The sequence below is a fragment of the Ambystoma mexicanum genome, chromosome 7q (genome assembly GCF_040938575.1).
Source record: "Ambystoma mexicanum isolate Mex_15411 chromosome 7q, UKY_AmexF1_1, whole genome shotgun sequence".
Taxonomy (NCBI): domain Eukaryota; kingdom Metazoa; phylum Chordata; class Amphibia; order Caudata; family Ambystomatidae; genus Ambystoma; species Ambystoma mexicanum.
This window is the reverse complement of record NC_090941.1, coordinates 814,084,021-814,104,665: the sequence shown is the minus strand read 5'-3', so window position 1 is coordinate 814,104,665 and position 20,645 is coordinate 814,084,021. Positions and strand designations below refer to the sequence as shown.

Sequence of the window (20,645 nt, the reverse complement as noted above, 5' to 3'; positions counted from 1 at the left end):
CGATCTGGGCCACCACACTCTAACTCTGCCTTTCTTGGCCTGTGCGTCCAGGAGGTCTGACCTGCCGGGCGCAACAGCATTGGTAGGCGGAGTTGTCACAGCAGCTTTGGCACCATTAGCAACAGTGGCAGTGCTTCCATGTCCCCATTCCCATGGAGTACTATGAGAATCCATGGGAATGCGGGCCGCCTGATATGCCAGGCTGCCGGGACTTGTAATGTCCCATTGGCAACAAGATATCAGGTGGAGAAAACATTGTTATTAGTTCTGCGGCAACCCGCCGGTATCACCGGCATATTTACGCTGAACTCGTAATGAGGCCCAATGTCTTTGTTATTAAATCTCTACATGGTAATACATGGCAACTAACTTTCCATGTCAGCTCGCCATTAGCAGCATGGCAACATTGGCTAAGGATGATCACAAGATTTATAAGGAAATTAAGTTTGATTTACTCTGTGGAGATTGACTCCAAACACCTATACCGCAAATCATCATGGAAGTAAGGTACCCATTGAGGAAAACATATATGTACTCAAAAATATGATGGCCATTTGAATGAAATTCCAGAGGAAGAGTGAACATGAGCAAGACAGAAGACTGGTGATGTCATACAAAGCAGAGCTGATGCATTTAGTAAAGAGGCAAGAGGTTGAAGAATGTAAACAGTCTATAGGATCTAAGGAGGAAGTGTGCAACATTTGTGATATGAGCAGAATTTCGGGCTCGAGATGAAGATGCTCATGCTACAGAAACGATGAAGAAAATATTAAGTAATTTTACAATTGTACAAACGCTGTAACGCAAGCAGACAAAGTATAATTAAGGCTGGCTACGTAGTAAATAGATTGCAGCGATACCCATTGTATGCTCATAGGAATGTATGGAATCTGGATGTTACACAACACACTTTAGCAAAGTCTGGACCCCATGATTAGAAAGGCTTTTTCAGTGTGGTACAGTTGGAAAACAATTTAATGATGGAGGTGAATTCAAGAAAGGCTTAGCTGGCCCAGCACCAAGAAAGGCCACCGTGAGCCTGGATGTTTATGCAGTAGCTCTAAAACGTGTGAAAAGAAAAAACTCCTGCCTGAGGTGAGGTGCAAGAACATTGAAGATGTCAGAGGTTCATCATTTAATAGTATTTTAAATGCAGAAAAGCTCTGAAACATGGGGCCTCATTACACGGTAGGCGGTAAGGGTTTACCGGTAGCGGTATTTTACCGGTACCGGTAAATCCTTACCGCCTTACTACGAGGTCCCTTTGCGGGTTGGGGTATTTAACGCCTGCTTTTTGCAGGCGTTAAAAACCAACCCGCAAAGGGACCCATGGAGCTAATTACGGTACCGCAATTTGCGGTGCCGTAATTAGCGCCTTCCCCATTCCCATTATGCCCTATGGGGCAAAAATGGAAATGTGGAAGGGCAATGGTGGAAGGGGGAATTACCGCCCCGCCAACCTTGGAATGGGGCGGTAATTCCCCTTTCCACCAAGGCAGTGCCAGTATTTTACCGGCATGAACCATGGCGCTAATAGCTAATAGCGCCATGGTTCTCCGCCTACCGTGTAATGAGGCCCATGGTCTCCAGTCACGTGGTCAGATGAAAATAGATACTGGATTGAGCTACATCGAAACCAAGAGACAAAGTTTGCCTAAACTCCCTTTTATTCTCAGGCATGAAGAACATTTACAAGGCCAATGTTCAACGTCTAATTGACTAACAGACAGCAAGAGTGATGATAGATTCCAGGCTAATTAAGTGGGAAGCTATGGTCAAGACCAGCCCACCAGCACCTGGGTGCCAGCCCGTGTACTGCTAGCATGTGTGGAATATTACAGAGGGATACAAGGGTGCCAACCAATTATAGAGGGCCATGTAATATAGAGCCTATAGTTTGTGTAACCAATGGGATGTTGTGTATTGATGACGTTCATAGTGACTTGAACCAGAGGAGGGCTTAGTTGCCCACCTGATGTTAGAGACCCAATGCCAAGTATGGAACGAATACCTAGATGTTCCCTCTAAGCCTACCACTTTCCCAAGTAGGTTTTTGTAGTTTGCCACATAGATTTACGTCAGTGATGATGAGTTTTTACTATATAAGCTGTATTTCTTATGAAACTCGCTGAGTGAAAAGATCGAGCATATGTTCGTTGATGTTCGTTATACTCCCTGTTTTTGACAATTGCAAATAAAACAGACTTACTTTGCCAACTTCCTGAGTCAGTCTGATTATTCATGTAGTAGTATGTTCTGCATCACCATCCACCCATCTGTCTTAAAGGGCCTTGTGTTGGGTACACAGGTTCACATTTTTTTAGGTCTTCTAAATAATCTTGCAGTACTTTGATACTCTATTTTGGAGCACAATTATAGAACAATTATATAAATGCCAACTTGACCCCCCTGCCCGGCATGGTTTGTACCTTCAAACATGTATTTTCCAACAAAATGATTCTCCAGTCCTACCCAACAACACATCATGGGTATGAATGCTGTGGGATTCACCAGAATGCCAGCAAACCACAAGATCACACTTGTCTAAAAGGAAAAAGCTTTGATCAATTTCTCTAAATATGCCATGTCTGCCCTACTTAACACATAGCATGGTTAATCTGCAGGGTGAATGCATCAACCAGTGTATGCATACTCTCACAGGCCTACATGGCAATGCCACTTTCAGCTTGCTACTCAGGGATATATCTTGAGACATCGGCAAAATGGGCAGATTCCGCAAGCCCTGCAACATTAGGAACCCACAGTTAACACATTATGTCCTGCCGGCTGGCTGACCTACTAGCCAATTAATGGCTGCATCCTGTAATCATGTGTATACTGGGTGATATGACCAGTGACCCCCCTTTATGATTTTTTAAGATATTTTGATTTGACTCTGTGTCAAGTTAATTTCCAACTGTTCACATCATTGAGCAAGGCTTTAGAAAATGTGTTGTGTTCCAATGTTTGCGAGGGAGGCTGAGGCATTTTGGTCTTCCCTAGTAGTCAGAAACGTGCAAGTGAGACAATAATAATAATAGCTGTGTATATTGTATAATCATATTTGTGATGTCATGGGTGTTATTTTTAGCAATGCACGGTGGTGGCACAAGTTATGGTTGCTTAGCTTACCATAACTGGTGAATTGCAGGGGTTTTTTGGTTTTACTTGTACCATAACGTCCCTTTAACAAAGCTTTTTCACTGAATTTGATAGGTTTTTAGTAGCACAACTTAACCATTATGTCCCTTTAACAACATTTTTTCATTGAATTTCATAGGTTTTTATAAGTGCAACTTAACCATAACATCCCCTTAACAACGTTTTTTTATTGAATATATAATAAACAGACCCAAAACACGAATAAGAACAATTGCTGCTACATTTTCCTAATCAATGTTTCAATCTTCTTCTAGCAAATGCATTGCTCCCACCCCCCAACAAGGGCCATTCCTAATACACTCCAGACTAGCACTTACCCAAAACCTTCTGCAGACACCCCACTCACATCTAGTCAATGGGTGGCACTACGTTCTTATTCAGTATTGACATACAAGGTCCGTATTTCTGTTTACATTTTAATTCTGTTGCCTCGAATTCTGTCATCAGTTTGTTGTCTGGTATGTAGGTGTCATATCACCTTCTCTGATTATTGAGTACGTCAGTTGCATTTGTCAGTGACCTGAAACCAACAGCTCAGAACAGAAAAAGGGATGCTATCTGGGTTCAACTAAACGAGAATGAGACCTGACAAACTATTTAATTTACAAAAACGTAAATCATGAAGACATGCGATCACCATCTGAATGGATGCATTCATCTTTAATGTCTCAATGGTTCTCTGTGGCTCGGTTCTTAGTTTATTCCCCTCAAGGGGGGAGGGTAGTTGTGCTTCATGCATTCATGAAATGTGCACACTTTGTACAAGTTGTGCTTAAAATACAGATCTCCAACAAGTAACTGCCTCTTACATAATGTTTGCATGCATTAGAAAATAGGTGACAGAGAAAAGCCTAGTTGTTTACTCAAGAAAAATATATCTTTTTTCACTTTACAATCCAATCAACCTTAAAAATCACTCTAAAAAGTCATTTCGAGGAGTAGATGCCTTTACTCGTAATAACGTAATATAACTCAATGCCGTTTTGCTTTAAATGCTAATGTGTTTTCATTCCAAGATTGCACTGAAAGGAGGTGGACTCATTCAATATGCAGTGCTGCCATGTTCATTTTTGCATATTTAAATAGGCTGTTTTCATTATAGTCTGCAATGGCCTTGCCACCCACAACACAATCATGCAGGCCTTCATTAGGGAATTCCTTCAAAATATCCACTGTTAAAGCGAAACCAGCGATGGATGCGCTGCTGTACTTTCATTTAATCAAACAGGCATGCCTGCACAGACAAGACCTGAGCCAACTCATGGTTATGCAGGGACCTGAGCCAACTCATGGTTATGCAGGTGTGCAATGCACTGACGAATGCAGTAGCTCTATGTTCAGATCTCATTGTAGACTCGTCCGATTCCACTTCTCCTCTGCAGACTGGCATACAGAAAGTGAGCACTAAACCAGTTGCTGTGACTCCATGCACCTGGCCGAGAGTTATGCCTTGCACAGATTAGAGCCTTGCAGGTAGAGTGGCATGCTAGTGTTAAGCGCAGCATACATAATGCGCTGACTGGATATATTGCTTTACCCTGACTCTTTTGTCTAAACTGTTATGGAAATAGTGATCCATGTCATTGTCGTATTTCATAAATCGCACCTGTCGCTGGTCCAACTGGCAAGGGTGGCACCTTCTTCAGTGCTTTTGCCATTCTTTGATTTTTATGAAGAGTCCCCAGGTTTGGTGAGTGTTGACGCAAAAAAGGTTAGCAAGGCCCACTTCTTTACTTGCATAGGCTACAAAACCAATATATTAAAAAAAGACAGTCACAAGGGGGCACAGATGGGGTGGTGGTTCTAATGGTCCCACAAGCAGAGATGTGAGAACTCTCCTTTTAGGATGGAGGAACCCTAATTTGATTGGTTATCAAGTCTACAAATAAAACAAAACAGGGGCATGTTCAAACAAATAATCAAGGGGCATGCGGCTTATTGTATAGAAACATCAATCATTAATACAATCAGAAAACCTTAAACACCAATACCTAGTTCCTCAATGTAGAGTCATTCAGCTATTTCCATCTTCTTTGTAGCACCAAAGATGAACATGCCACTAAATGCATCCACTTTTAACCGTTTGGAAGTGGTTGGCTGGAATTTGCACCACAGGAAAATGAGGCGCAGTCTTACCAAACAAGGGTTCACCTGAGAGCCATGAGCCTGTAACTGTCATATCCTCAGCATATCACTCAGTGCCACCACCGTGTAAACGGCACCATTCATCCTGGCCAAGCCTACATACCATCTTTTTGTAGAGAAGGCAGACCCTCCTTGGCCACATAAATGACTATTTCTGAGACATCCCCCTTCCCTTTGTGCATGACAGCTTTGATCTGAAATTCCCGTTTGTCCAAGAGGAGGTAAGTATCTTATTTGGGCCAAGATAAGACCAATGCTAACTCAACAAATCTCAACGTGTTACTCTTAAGTGCACTGAAGCTGCTGTCCTTTGCTAATCTGTTTTGCCACTACAGACATGTGATTTAATATGATTAGGAGCTTCTGACTTTGGACAGTACGCTTCTTCAGCATACGTAAGGATTAGTCACCATATGTTAATGGCAGATTTCTGTCAGTAACATCTTTATTTGTGCAAACATTTTTTTAGGATGTTGTCTTAAATGGTGCTTATTTTTTTTTCCCGCCATTTTCATAGGTTACCTGATTGTCCAAAAACGTATTGGTCAGTTCATGTAAAAGCCAATTGGCATATCCCATCCTTGCTGTAAAAATACACTTCTGTATCATGCTTTTCAAACGAAGGAGGATGTTTTGCTATTCATTCCAGTTAACTGTTTCAAATTGGTTTCTAATGGATCCAATAACTCACAGATAAGTGATGGGGAACCAGTTGGAAACAGATACAAGCCAAACAAAATCTGCATCGAAATCACCATTCTTCTCCTACTTCCTTATGTAATTGATCACAAAGTGTTGTGCCTATTAAAAGATACACCTACATAAAAATACTCAAACATGAAAAAGTAGTATCGAAAGTGCCTGATCTTCTAAAGGGCCATGCAGAAATACACTACGTGGAAAATACCACCCTAGAAAATTGCTGACGTGCCAGCTAGTGAATATCCTACTTTATTTCTTCTTTATTTACAATTATTCCAATCCACCCATCCTTTTATTTCATATTACAAGGGTGTCAACTAGTTTCGACGATTAGCCATCGTTCTCATCTTCCTCTGGGCTGAACTTATATAAAAGACTTTTCTGTAAAATAATTGCTGTATAAACATCATATTGGAGTCGTATTCACAGTCTCGTGACTAAATTCGTGTGGCTCTGAATGGCAATCATTTAGCCATGCATTTACCTGAATTGTGCAAGGGACTTCACATGTGGGGCCCAAACGTCAATATTTGAATAACTTGGCTTTGGTACTGTATTCTTAAACAAATACAATAGATGCATATGTATGCTTCTTTCATTCATTAGATGAAAATCTATGCCTCTTTAAATCAATGACAGGTCAGCATGTGTATCAACACTTTTGATAAAAGTTGTTGATTTACCTTCACCCTTCTATTAGTGTCTTCTTGTGGGGAGCGGCTCACCATTGTGTCCATCCTGAAGTTTCCATCTTCCCTAGGTCCAATGTCTGCAATAAAACAAACCTGGCGTTAATGCCACCCTCAACATTAACATTGTACTTGGTGCTATATTTAAAGTTAGTATGCCATTGCTGGCATTCATTCATACCTTATCTTCTGCTTCGATTGTGAACTGTCATGCTGATACACCGGTAGACCACCCATGTCTCCACCTTTTGACAATGGCATCATCCCTTGTGTATGCAATAGCTTTGGGGCGTCAATAGGCTTCAAACAGTCACGTGTAGAACGTGATGATGTACCCAGACATATTGGCATATGCTTTAGAATCTAGACTGCTACACTTACATTCTTTATTTATAAATACAATTTTAATGTGCAGCATCCACAGGAATTAATTGGTTTGAAAGATCCTGCCATCTCCAACACCTGTAACCCACCCATATCTCAATATTTTCACACATCATTAGCCCTTGTATTCGTTACAGCATTAGGACTTCAATAAACATCCCTCTATTGGCATGTCCTTCCAGTCACGTGTACAATGTGATGACGTATTCTGACATATTGACAAATGAGGTTGTGTCTAGACCCCTGCAATAGGGGAATATGTAACACGAAAACCTAAGGATTATGTAGGTTGGAATAACCCTTAATGTCAACACTGACACATTTATCAAGCTTATGTTCACCCATACATATTGTGCTAAAATGAAACATACAGCATTTCCTTTGTCTTTATATATTGCTGATGAATTGCTGATCCATCCAACTATCTGATATTCCAAAGAGCATGGTCATTAAATAAGACCAGGCAATAATGTTTTTCAGTCCTTTTGTATGTGACCTAAGGTTATATATGCAGAATTGCTAAAATACTGCCAATTTCTGTTGAATAGATTCACATTGTATGCCTTGTTTAATGCGTTCCACAAAAACCATCTTAATTCTTCAACTGTGTGTTGAGCATCCACAAAATGCTCTGCAAGTGGTGCAGAGATATTTTTGTTTTTCATTCTGGATCTATGTTCAATAATCCTTACGTTTACCGGTCTTTCTGTTTTGCCTACATACCATCTGTGACATGGGCACAAAATTATGTAGATAATATTTTGGATGTGACAATTCAGACACCATTTTTTCCACATGAGTAAACTCACTGATTTTCATTGTATTTTTGCAGACATTACAGTATCATTGTATACCTTATCTTTTTCGCACAATACATGAACCAATAATTGTCTCACATGTTTCCTGTTTTGAACACTTCTTCAAAGGGCAAAGAGAATGCCTCCCTTCTCTTGGCTTGGAATACTGTTCACAACCACCACGGAGGAAGATTAATTTCCCCTGGTTTCTCATCAGCTTCTTCAGAGAGCCGAGAGAAGGCCTTCCTTCTCTTGTCAGTGGGTTTCCCAAATAACATAACTGCCAATTATCCAAGGTACTCTTTGATGATGTTAATATCTAAAAAAACAATTTAGTTTTGGCTGTAAGATGCAAACTTCAAATTAACATCTAAAGAGTTGATCTGTCTTAGAAATAACATAAGTTGATTTATGTCTCCTCACCAAATAATAAGAATATCGTCAATATAGCCTAGTTGATATTAGACACCTATTAGGCTCAGTCCAAATTAATTTGTTTTTAAATGAGTTCACAGATATATTTACCAAGCAAGGGGCAAAGGCTGCCCCCATTGATGACCTCTTAATTTGCTGAAAGAACTCAAGAAAATAATGTTCTTCCAATGAAACTGCTGCAAAATCTATAATGAGTTCAGTAGGGATTGTTTAGTGATTAGGTCTAGAGTCTAAAGTTTCACATAAGACACTTCCAGACTTTCTTTGAGGGATGTTTTTGTAGAGGGATTCTATTTCCAAAGTGACTAAACAGTTTGTTGACCAATTGGACTACTGACCTTCCTCCAGTTCAATAGCTTCCTTTGAATATTTTAGATATAAGGGGCCCATAGTAGATAACAGTTTAACCAGGAAATATGCATATTTGGTTACTGGTTCCAAAACCGACCATATGCAGAGACAGTCTTGTAATGCATGAGGCCTGGGGTGAATTGATCTCCTAGCCCTCACTCATTGGACCCTGGGGGTGGGGGGGGGGGGTTTAGCTGGTATCTTAGTTCTTGTTTTAACGCTGAACATAAGTTAGCAACTGTAGACTATGAGGTGGGTGATTTCACAGTTGCACTCATTTCTTGCTACTACTGTAAAGGCAGCGTGGGCCATACTCATTGGTTTGGCCAATGCGCTGTGCTCCTGAATGTTGGTGGCAGGCCTGAAAGTTGTGGCATTTTGAAACACTTGTGAGGTCTTTGTATTGGGTTAATAAGGCATTCATCACTTCCTGTGAGAGTTGCAGGTGTGTACAATGTCGTACTTTTGAATCCTTGCAAGTTGCCAATTCCAACATAGCAATTATGTTGTTCTCTATTATCACTTATACATGCTTCTCATTTTCTTATATTTCTGCAAACCTTTCCCACGTCGAAAACTTAAAGAACATTTTTAACATGGTATTAGAATATTTGCAACCATGCACATCTCAAAACAAGTAATGCACTTCATGCTTCATTTCCTTTTATAAGAAGCATTTGAAGAGAAATGTGCACAACATGGAATGCATGTCATTCAAATGGAATGAGGTAAAATATGTGGATCAAAGAATTAACACTGGATGTGTGATATTCTATAAAATGGAACGTCAAATGCAAGGATGCAATACTGGTGCAAAAAAAGGGATATATGTGATCACTGCTACCCCCTGAATTCCTACGGCTGAAAATGTTGACTTTTTTTTAAACCTCCTTTACACCACATAGAGATGCGGGGGGAGACCCCCTGCACTCCCCCCACCCTATTACTATTATATCCCATACCCCCAACATATATATGTGGTGTAAGTGGGGAGGTCGAAAAAAAAGAAAAAGTCGAAATTTCGGGAGACGGAATTCTGAGGGCGAAATTTTGTGCCTTTACACAAAACAAAGAAGATTTGAGTAGTGCCAAACTTAGTGAAAATATATACTTGCACATGTAAAGAGAGGTGATTAACTGCTACGTTTGAAAGGGAAATGGGAACACGTGTGCGGGTGTGTTGTCCCGGATTATACATCTGCAGACATCTATTGACACTTGAAGCTTCACTTCCTTAAATTGTAGCCGAAGTCTTGTTCGTGAGGTGAGAATGGCTCAGCAGAAGAAATTGACAAATGAATGTCAGGCAGAATGGCAGATGTTAAGGCCATCCCAGTGGAACTCCCACCAAAACAAATGAAAAGAAATGCTGTAGCACCATTTAATGTTTTAGGCCCTTTGCAAATTGAACTCTTAGCCATACTTTATGTAGGCCCTGCGTAGATCTCAGTTCCTGCTTTAATGCTCTAATGCTGAATGCAAGCTAGCAACAGTAGACTATGAGGTGGGTGATTTCACGGTTGTGTATAATTCTTACTCCACATCACCAACTCCCTAGGTACTTCTTGTCATGCAAGTGCAATGCCCTTGTGTGCCCAAATCCTTTAAGGGGAGCTAGGCAAGGATGATCGGTTTGATCATTGCACCCTTCACCTTCTCTTTGAAAGCAGGCCTGAACATTGGAGCATTTCTGGAACCCTCCTGAGGGCCCTTGGGCACTGCTCAATGGGCAGTGAAGTCATCAAGGCATACAACACACTGTGCAAGACTGGTAGGTGTAGTCAAAACATTACCTTTTGCTAAATGTTTGCCAGGTGCCAGATTCATAGGCATATCTCCATGCCTGAAATTGTTCTCCCACTTTAGAAATATGTTCCCACTTGTGAAATGTTGCCAGCAAATTCTAAAACAGTGTCATATATACTATTTGCAACCATTCACATCTCAAAACACTTTGAATGTATTATTTCCTACTAGTGTCTGACCGCTTCATTTGAATTTGTGACTAAGGCATTGATCTTATCTTTCATATCGCTGTCTCCTTTAAACAATTATTTGATTTTATTGTTTACGGTTTTGATCTCTTTATTCAGGAACATATTTCCAAATGGTGCAAAATTCAACATGTTCAACTTCATTCATGAAATAGTTAAGCCATTAGGCCTACTTCTGATTTCAGAGACCCTGTTCTGTCATCAGTCCTTCAATAGCATTTGAACCTGAATATATGCTTTCTGGTGCTGGTGCATTCTGGGCAGTATGAGGCGATTTAGGATTTGGTCCCATCAGCACTCAGCACTGGAGTGCTGATGGGACTTGCCCACACCATGTGTAGGTGCCGTGATTTTTAAAGCAATTTGAATGTTGTGAGTGGGATAGGATACTAGCAAGTGCGGTGCAACCCAAATCTCACCTGCTGTTTTGACCCTCTGTCTGAATACTTTTAATATACTCATTATCCTACAACAAACAGCCAATGAATCCCCTTAAGTCTCAATTCAACATTGTAGCATTCAATGAATTCAGTGCATATCTGCCATCATTCTACCATATTCAAACCACTAGTCATGCATACTAATCATACTTGATTGATGAGCTTCCTTTGCAATTGTGGCTTACACAAACCTACTGTACACCACAGTTGCTATGTGCATCTGGTGTTTAAACCCTGGCCTGGATCTCATGCAGCACTCCTTGCCTGTCTCAAAGTGTTTCACAGTGTTGTGCATCACACAGGGAACTTGTGCGTGTGATCTTGTATATTGTGTGAATTCACACTTTCCCTGTAAGTCTCCATTTTCCAAACCATATCCGTTTCATGATGTTTAAAGAGACAGCACGTTGCAAATTGGAATCTAAGTGGTGGCAGAGCATTACCAGAAATATGAAGTTTCAGTTGTGAACTCCAACACAGGTTCACCCCACACTTCAAATGTAATTAGTAAACTATGGTCACAGTGCAAACGTTCTGCATCTTTAAAGCTTCATCTCTCCTCAACTGATCATCTCTCCTCAACTTCATCTCTCCTCAACTGTGATTTTACAACACTGAGCACAGTGTTGTAAGATCACAATTAGAAGATTGTGTGGTGTGAGATTGCAAGTCCAATCTTGCCATTGTGACAAACGGGCACTGTATTTGTGAATGTTCTACAACTAGTCTACCCAACATTTTCCTTGAAGAGCTCTCATCAGCGGCTTCATTAGAGACATGAACAGCATGAGCGAATCCTGAGGGTCATTAAATACATGACAGTAAGTAGACCATTATGCAACCTGTACTGCTATTGCTCAACCCATTTACAACTACTGCTATTACAGCTGCGACTACATCATACCCGGTAGCTCTCACCACTCCTCACATCCTGAACATTTTCAGCTGTTCCACAGTTGTCCTCGCAATTGAAGATTTGCCAGGTGCTTCTCTTCCATTTCCACAAGTGACCAGAACATCAAAAAACAATGCCACTGACATCCAACCTCTTCTGGACCAAGCACTGAAGGACCTCAGTTGGAAATGACAAATATTCCTGACTGCAAGGTGTGAGGAATGTGTCTCAACTTACCTTCATAACTTGAATCATACATTTCTTCCCTCCACTTGAATTTGTATTCTTCAGCACCCAAATCATTACACCAAACTAAATTCTACAAGGTTTAACAAACAGGTCACATGTTTAGGTACTTATTCTTTTTGTTTATAGAATTTAGTTTCTGTAATTTAGATCTTTTATCTTGTTTGTGTTACGTTTTAAAGGGACGGAATGTGAAAAAGAAGGTGTCATAATGCCCCCTTGTAGAAACAAATCAAAAATTATGTAAACAGTTCCTCCTGTGACCTTGCACTACAGCAAAACACTGAGTATATTCATATGTGCTTGAGGTTTCGCTTCTCAAAATGGTGCTGTGCAAAAGCCATTGCAGCCTCCTACACACACTCTCCCTGCAGATTATGTGCCCACAGACTAGGCACAATGGGCCTCATAAGGAGTTCGGAGGTAGCCATGCCGTTCTTACCAGCATGCTACCCCCAAACCGGGTACCGGGTTCTGGTCCTAAAAATAGGGAATTACTGGGCCATTCTGACCTTGGAGGGCCTGGTAATTCCCTTTTGAGGGACCCAGAATGTCCCCATTCCCATTTGAGCCCCCATAGGACTCAATGGGAATGGGGAGGATGCTAACAAGGGGTCCGTTAATGACGGGCCCATTGTTAGCATCATGGACTGCTAGCGGGTCCCGCTCTGCACGTCTGGTCCGGCCAGGCATCCAGAGTGGGACCCGCTGCAGATCTCGTAATGTGGCGGCCTGGAATGAACGGTGCCGGTCCCTTACCGGGTACCGTTGATTTTGGAGCCGCCAGCCCCGTAATTAGGCCCAATGTCTTGATCTGGCTGAACATGTTGTCCATAGCACTGACCTATGGGACCTTGAACCTTTTCCATAGGTCAATTAAATAGCACCTTGTATTGGTCTGATACTTTTGTTGGTAGGTACCAACCTGTCAATGTGTGAGCATGGCTCTCCCACTTCATGCTTCCTATGCAAAACACATGGCTATGCTGTGCTAAGCTTCTCAGAAAATTCATTCATACTAAGTTTTAAGTACGTTTTTTAATTCAAACTTCATTTGATATAAATAGGGATTGAAAACAACACCTGTATATTGGTGTATTAATGCATGATCATTCTTGATATCATAACCTAGTTATGAATACATATATGAAAAGCCGACATAGGTAATAAGTGCACATGCCAGTGTTTTGCCTTGTATAAGGATTTTAGAAGGCTAATATATCCTAAGTGAAATGTATAACCAAACAATATACATACAGTTTCTAATCACATAAGTTTGAGAAAAAGAGAAGAAAAAAGAGGCGGAGACAAAGAAAGATCAAAGTTATAAAATAAATATAACATCACAAATGTCATATCTGTAGCTCAGAAACTGGTTCAAGGTTGCCCATGGACCAAGCGTGTGCACTCGTTGTTCTCTAATAACTAGTTGAGTCACAGTTCATAATTGTTTTCAATTCTCTCAACGTGGTTATTCATATGCATGAATCATATTCTTAAATCATATTTTCCATCTCCATATTAAGTCACTCAGTTCTATTATTTCATCACAAAAAGCAGTGAACATTTAAAAGTGTCCTACAGCCAATGCATTTCGGAACTCATGTCAGTCTTCAGGGGTAAACACTGCATGCATATAAAAAAAGTAAATTACTGAGTGGTTACTGTGACCTATGCTAGGACAATGTGCACGTTTTCTGTTTTTGTACATCTAACACCCAACAAGTGCCAGATGTTCAGAACCACCATCATATCTGTAGCTGCAATCATTGAACTCATGATTAAGTACCAGAATATTGCCCCTCTGTCCACTTTGTCTACATCATTATAAAAATGCATACTGGAAAAATATTTACACTATCTGAATTGAGGTACCTAATTATGAAACCCCAAAGTACTTTACTTTAAGTGTATGTATTAACAGATATCACTATGTCTTGAAATGGTCTGTCATTGTATATATGTCTTAAGGATCTGAATATAATTACGAAAGTACATGTTCACAGATACCAGAAGTGTATTTCTGCTGGCAATGTTGATTCTAATTGATATTATTTATTGTATCTAGTAGCTAATTGCATGTGTACTTGTTTCTATTTTCCTCATACGTTAAGAGTAGATGGTGTATTGTCTTATATTCAGCCGTTCACATCCATTATTGATGAACCTATGATAATTTATCCCTACAAAACATATTATAGAGTAAACATTACATGTACAAATCTATATTGGAGACAATTAGATGCCTTTCTTAAAAATTCCATAATTTCTGCTTATCATTCATATTATATTTCTGGACACTTTCAAAATAAAAACGGCATTCCGTGTGAAATCCACGTCATCTCTATTTTGTTTCTTATTTATTCTGGTAAGAAGTGATGACATCGTGCGGCAATCACATGGTCAATATTAACTACTGCACTGCGTGATGACATCACGCATCATTCACACTTTTAATAATAATTCCTGGTTGCACAGATGTCGGATTTGATTATTATTTTGACGAACGCTGAGATTTATGAACAAATACTTTAAAATACCGGAAATTATTCAATCTATATCATGCAATGTGATATTCAAATACATTATTCCAAACCTAACTGAAGTTGTAATCTATTTAGCAAACTCCTCCCTACTTGGCTAACTCTGTATAACTATTTGGGGCACCAGTTGTGTATTTAAAGAAATTAGCTTCTTGAAAGTTACATACCACATTTCTAGCAACATCTTAATATTTGTCTGGGGTAAAACACTGTAGTTGAGTCCAATTAAAATTTAAATAGAAGCCTATTCAAAAGAATATAATGTTATGACCCTAAAGATTTTGAATGAGTAATCAATCCTTATACTTGTTTCCTTGTCATTGACAGTTGAGAAGCACACTTTTATAAAAAAAATCTTCAAGTATTTCTGTGGTAATACAATGGTAATGTGATATTGAAAGTTAGTCACAATATATAGCGGTAATGCTCTGATAATTCATTTTAGGATAAAGGTTGGTGATAATCGAGGTACTGCATGTTCAGTTTCGTACGGAAAGACATGAATTGTATTGTTGCTGTTAAGTTCTTTGAATGTGGTATGTAATACACATATGGGTTTTGCTTCCTTCTGTCTCAATTTGTCTTCTGGTTACCCCTTCACGGCTCATCAGATATCTGTTCATTTCACAGAAATGTTATGTCATCCTTACACTCCATTTGAAGTGTTATTGGCCAGTATTAGGTACTCTTGGTTTCTTCTATTGACATAAATTAGCATAATATCTCATGGACGTAGAAATGTTAAAAGAATGTCTAGATTTCACACGTAAACACAATTTATTTATCTTCAACAACAAGCTCTATTGTCAAAGAAAAGAAGTAGCCATGGGCGCTTGTTTCGCACCACTATTAGCCAATTTATTTATGGCCCAAATCAAGCTTACCCATGCATTGCACAACACCCTTTTTTTCAAACAAATATTATCTTGGATGGAATATATTGTTGAAATTCTCATAATTTGGAATGGTACTGACAATGAACTTCAAGAATCTAATACATATTTCAATTGAAATACAATCTATTAATGATTGTAGCAGGGCAAGTATTAGCTTCCCAGATCTCATAATTTCCATCAAAGGCAATCATCTACACACTAGAACTTACAGAAAGCGCACAGGGAAGTGGTGATGTCATTGTTGGAAGCACACATTTGTTGATGAAGTGAGCATATAAAGAGAACAGGTACATATATAACTTCTGTGACTACCTTAAATACATGTTTAAATTGAGGCCATATTGTTATTTAATTGCTGCTGTATAAGCACACCAACTTGCTGACATGGTGTTATCAAACACCAAGTAATAACCTTCAATACTTTCTGTGCAAGAACATGGCTGTACTGTGCTAAATTTCTCAGAACATTAATTGCTATTTACTTATAGTTAATTATCTACAAAAACATAATTTAATTTAAATAGTGATTGAAAACAACACTTGTATATTGGTGCATTAATACGTTATCAGTCTTGATTGCATAACCTAGTTGTGACTAAATACATCCAAATCCGACACATCTAATTAGTGCATGTGCTAGTGTTTGATAGGTTTTCTAAAGGATAATATGTCCAAAGTGAATTATATAACTAAACAATATTTATTTACAATTTCTAATCACATATGTTGGTGAAAAGGGAAGAAAAAGTAGAGGGAGAAAGAGAAAGAAAAAAGTAATAAACAAAAATAAAATCCCAAATGCTGTTAACTTTAAAACAGGGCCAAACACAGGAACATTCTTTCCCATCAGGTATTATTTCTGGCAACTGAGGCAAATATCCATGTTGGAGTTGAAGGCTTTGCAATCATTAGTTGAATCAACTCTGCTAAGAAGAAACAATTTGAAAAAAAACGGTCACATTATAAAACTATAAGAATCCAACAATTAAATAAAATGAAATATAAATTTTCATTTACAAATGTTCAAACTATTTTTTTCTTTAGAAATTCTGCCTACACAAAAAATTCCAAAGCAACACATGTACACAAAGTGCAAAATATTTGTAACAATTGCGCATAAACTGACAAAACATAATATATATATATATATATATATATATATATATATATATATATATATATATATATATATATATATATATATGACAAATAGACATCCAAACTAAGAACCTTAAATCAGGGGTCACAAATGATGCCAAAATAATCTGTTTCCATTCATGCATTTCAATTGTGGGTCATTCTGAAAGATTGGCAGCAATTCTCATACCAGCTACACAATGCTTGACTTGCCCCGGTTGTCATGTACTGTTGCTCTTTTGGGCAGGTTTATTTCAAGCTAGTAGAACAATGGGAGTACCTCGCTGAGGGATACAGAGCTTTGACTCACACGCTATGTGGCTTCCTCAAAGAGGCATTTCATCCAGCAGACACTGCATCTGAGCTGGACTACACTGAGTGGAGGTGAAGAAATCTCCATCCAATGCTTGACAGTAGCGGTAGTTGTTGTCACTCACAGCACTGCTTTGCTCCCATAGCATGTCATCCATATGCAATGTTGAATTTCAGGGCATTAGCACAGACATGTTTTGCTGGTGGTGTGACATTTGGTGATGCACCTGAGCTTGGTAAAACCGTTTCTGTTGTCATATGATTGACTGAAAAAGGAACAGAATTTGTTTGCCACAGCAAGCATTTCATGGGCAGGGAAACTGACATAAACTAAGCCTCCTTCACCAATCATGAACACCCGAAGGTAAGTAGTTTACATGTAGGTTTTATTCTCTTAGTTAGTAAGTAGAGAAAGCACTGGGACATCCATCTGGTCCAGTATCTTAGGTCTAACTGCCCTCAGTAGAACGTTGCAATCAAACCTACACCAACATTCCACCTAGAGTCCCAGTGACATCCCCACACCAACATTCCACCTAGAATGTTAGTGACATCACCGCCCTTCACCACAACACTAATAGCCATAATCAATCCCACACAGATTATGACAGAAACCATCTATGACAAAATGTGCCACCACAAGATAGAGAACATGTGAAAAGCATGCAGCATGAAGTGTGTTCCCTAGCCTTGGTGCAGCAATTAGATAAGTGACATGTTCTGTTGCCACAAGGCCACTGTACAGCCACATGCCCCATTGTATCTCAGATATTTTCTCCTATGTGACTCCTACCACCAAAGACTTGCATGCACAACATGGTTTGTGGGAGGACATCATGCAGCGTCTCTGATGAATGTCCTTACTCACTACCAAAGGGGAATGTGACTAAATGTGCTATTGCAATCATGTGAGGTATTTTCTATGGATACGTGGACAAGTAGGCAGGACACTGATTACATTGATGTAACAACTAATAGATCCAACAAGATAACCCGTCCCTGTGCATTGTAAAATGTTACTGAGCACATATTTAAGTCTCTCCCATGGATTTCTCATCCAGCACAATAGATAAAAATGAGCTAATAGAAGGTGCCTTGTCATGGTATTCTCTGCATACTGTTTTAACTACTGCAGTACTTTGAACTATGGCTCCCCAGGACTATTCCATGTTTTTTCCAATGTTACTAAAGAGGGGAAATACTTTGCAACTTCCATCCATTACAAGTACCCTGGTGAATCCCATGAAGTGAGGCAAACCTGGGGTGACCTTTAAATATTCACAGTTCATTTTTGAGTGAGGGCACATGCCACCCCTATTTGGATACACATCATCCAAATGCAATGGGGTATGGTAGTGGGTTCTGTTGGGGGTGAACACAGAATGCCTTCCCGCTCAGGCCCTTATTTGATTGACACCTGATTCAACTTCAGTTTCATAACAATCTCTTGAAAAGTTGAAATGTTCAAGGGACCTCTAACCACTGGAAATATAGGTTATTCAAGGGCATCTAGTTTGACAACACTTGTCACCATTCCAAGTGAGATGCTGAATGATAGAGCAAATATAGACAATTAATCTTTGACTTGATAGTTACTATGAGGCAGAGGAGATGTCATATAACATGTTTCTGGGACTTATAACTAACTGAAATGTGGGTGGTTCAAGTCATTAGACATTTAGTTAGGCCGAACTTGTCATCAGTCCAAGTGAGGTGTTTAGTGGTTGAGCAAAGAACGACCATTTCCCCAAAGCTTGACAGTTAGAACTCGGAAGAAGATGTGTTATATACAATGCTCATGGATTCTCTAACCATCTGAAATATGGGTGGTTCAGGTTTTGACAGACCTAGATTGGCCAGCACTTGTCACCGGTCCATGTGAGGTGCTTAATGGTTGAGCTAAGAAGGGCAGTTTCCCTACGGCTTCACAGTTACTACTTGGCAGAGGAGATGTGAAATAAAATGTTCATGCAATCTCAAACCACCTGAAATATGGGTGGGTCAAGTTATCACACAGGTTGTTTGATCAGCACAAGCAAGACAATTTCCCTATGGCTTGATACTTAGTACTAGGTAGAGGACATACAACATTTCTGGTGATGCTAACCGGTTTCGAATTTCCCCCTCAATCCCCCTTTTTTTAATAACCCTTTTTTTACTAGCAAAACCCCCAAAAAAATATATATAAAAAAGAAATATTCGATTTTTTTTTTCAACATTTTTTTTTTCTCGAAATTAATGCATTTGAAATTATTCATTAGACATTTTAACTGGACACCATGCTATCCTATTTTCATTGTTGATTCCTTGCACGTGTTTGATAGGTGAAGTGATGGTGTAACACGTGATGTCTTCAGCTAAGTTTTTTTGGGCTGTAGCTAATGCTGAGTGACACATTATCAGTTTCTTGACATTAATGATAAAAACTCTACCAGGATTTCAGCAAATTAAACCCACCATGATAACAAAGGGGGGTCTGGGAATCTCTCTACCAGCACGAACACAGCCCAATGACCTGTTCTTGGGTGAATAACCCCTGGGAGAGACTCTACCAAGTCTTTAGCTCACTGTCCTTTTCACAGAGAAGAAATTTCCCCGCATATCAGCCTTTGTCCTGCCCAGGGGCAGTCCAGCGCCGAAATGCTAGGCAATTCTCCTCTGAACAAGAGTACCATCAGTAACCCCATACACATGTTTCAGCCTTGTTGGGCATCATCAGTGAGGTGAAACTGTTGCCTCTCTAAGAACAGTGAGCAAGGGGTCCACGTCTGGATTGCCCTGTTAACTTAGGGTGAAACCCAAAGTTAATGTATGCAAACAAAGGGGGGTCTGGGAATCTCTCTACCAGCACGAACACAGCCCAATGACCTGTTCTTGGGTGAATAACCCCTGGGAGAGACTCTACCAAGTCTTTAGCTCACTGTCCTTTTCACAGAGAAGAAATTTCCCCGCATATCAGCCTTTGTCCTGCCCAGGGGCAGTCCAGCGCCGAAATGCTAGGCAATTCTCCTCTGAACAAGAGTACCATCAGTAACCCCATACACATGTTTCAGCCTTGTTGGGCATCATCAGTGAGGTGAAACTGTTGCCTCTCTAAGAACAGTGAGCAAGGGGTCCACGTCTGGATTGCCCTGTTAACTTAGGGTGAAACCCAAAGTTAATGTATGCAAACAAAGGGGGGTCTGGGAATCTCTCTACCAGCACGAACACAGCCCAATGACCTGTTCTTGGGTGAATAACCCCTGGGAGAGACTCTACCAAGTCTTTAGCTCACTGTCCTTTTCACAGAGAAGAAATTTCCCCGCATATCAGCCTTTGTCCTGCCCAGGGGCAGTCCAGCGCCGAAATGCTAGGCAATTCTCCTCCGAACAAGAGTACCATCAGTAACCCCATACACATGTTTCAGCCTTGTTGGGCATCATCAGTGAGGTGAAACTGTTGCCTCTCTAAGAACAGTGAGCAAGGGGTCCACGTCTGGATTGCCCTGTTAACTTAGGGTGAAACCCAAAGTTAATGT

General features: G+C 39.9%; 1 protein-coding gene across 6 annotated transcripts in view; it reads left to right on the top strand.

Annotated features, from left to right (window-relative positions):
* Positions 1-20,645, top strand: part of CNTN5 (contactin 5) — a 3,106,629-nt gene that overhangs the window by 795,535 nt on the left and 2,290,449 nt on the right. The gene's annotated exons all lie outside the window — the stretch shown is intronic.